Source organism: Saccostrea cucullata, unplaced genomic scaffold (genome assembly GCF_032062105.1).
Source record: "Saccostrea cucullata isolate Sc308-1 unplaced genomic scaffold, CSIRO_AGI_Scuc_v1 ctg839, whole genome shotgun sequence".
Taxonomy (NCBI): domain Eukaryota; kingdom Metazoa; phylum Mollusca; class Bivalvia; order Ostreida; family Ostreidae; genus Saccostrea; species Saccostrea cuccullata.
The window spans coordinates 45,689-46,956 of record NW_026918556.1 but is presented as its reverse complement, the minus strand read 5'-3'; the positions used below and the strand labels follow the sequence as shown (position 1 = coordinate 46,956).

Here is a 1,268-nt window from a genome sequence, read left to right as displayed (position 1 = left end):
AATCCCATCCTGTTTGGTTGAAAACCAAGGGAGTTATAGCTATTTAAAGTTTAAGCCAATCAGATTGCAGCGCACGTGCATGCACGTGTTTTCAAGATAATTGCTATATATCATGTTATAGGATATCCTAATGCATGGCTATGTTCAAAATTTCAAAGGATTTCGTTAAAAAACAAGAAAGATATTGAGACTTTAGTTTCAGCCAATCAGAGCGAAGCGCACGTGCATGCGCGTGAGATCTTGCTATTTTGACCATGTCATATTGTCTATGCTACTAATATATCCTTATATTATGAGTTTCAAAGCATTTCATTAAAAACTAAAAAAGTTGCAGCTATATCTATTATATTTGTCATTTCACGTGTTGCACGTGCGCGCTCTTGCAAGCACGTGCGCGCAAAATGACCTTGATTCCGCAAATCTACATAACATGTCTACTGACCCTATAAAGGTTTTACCTACATCGGATGAACAGTTTACAAGATCACTCCCGGACAAAAAAGTACCCAGGAAGAAGAAGAAGAAGAAGAAGAAAAATAATAACTAGGGCTAATTGTAACGGGAACCGTTACAGATGTTCCCCAAACGCTCCCCATCTCCCTTTTGTGGCATATTCTCTGTACGCTTCATTATGTCACAGGTGATGAAAAGTCAAGTCTCAACCGGGACTCGAACCCAGGGCCTCTGGCGTACCGTGCCAGCGCTCTAACCAACTGAGCTATTGAGACCCGATATATTGACTGACTTTCACGCACCTGTGAACCCGGTGACAATTAAATAAGACAAACACGATGCATTTTAGACTTTAACATTATTTACCCAGAAGTATATCAAGTTTATTCAAATTTCAGCATTGCACGCAGTCGCATTTGAATGCATGTGCGTAATGACCATATCATCTTGTCTAAACTATTCGTGTATTTTAATATACTAAATATTACAACATTTATTCCATACGTATTTAAAAATATGTTTAATACAGTGTATTTGTAATTTTACTCATTTCACGTGCACGCACGTGCATGCATGTGCATCATGATCATATACTATTGTAGGAGCCCATAATGTCTATCTATGTTCTGAATCCCATCCTTTTTGGTTGAAAAATAAGGGAATTATAGCCATTTAAAGTTTCAGCCAATCAAATTGCAGCGAACGTGCATGCGCGTGATTTCATGAAAATTATTATATATCATATTGTAGGACATCCTAAAGCATGCCTATGATTTAAATTTCAAAGCATTTCTTCAAAAAACAATAAAGATATT

The 1,268-nt window shown here is 37.1% G+C and overlaps 1 non-coding gene across 1 annotated transcript; it reads right to left on the bottom strand.

Moving 5' to 3' along the window:
* Nucleotides 1–654: 654 nt before the first annotated feature.
* Trnat-ggu (transfer RNA threonine (anticodon GGU)) lies at nucleotides 655–728 on the bottom strand. Its single transcript has one exon. It is a non-coding gene; the product is annotated as a tRNA-Thr (tRNA).
* Between the last annotated feature and the right edge of the window lie 540 nt (nucleotides 729–1,268).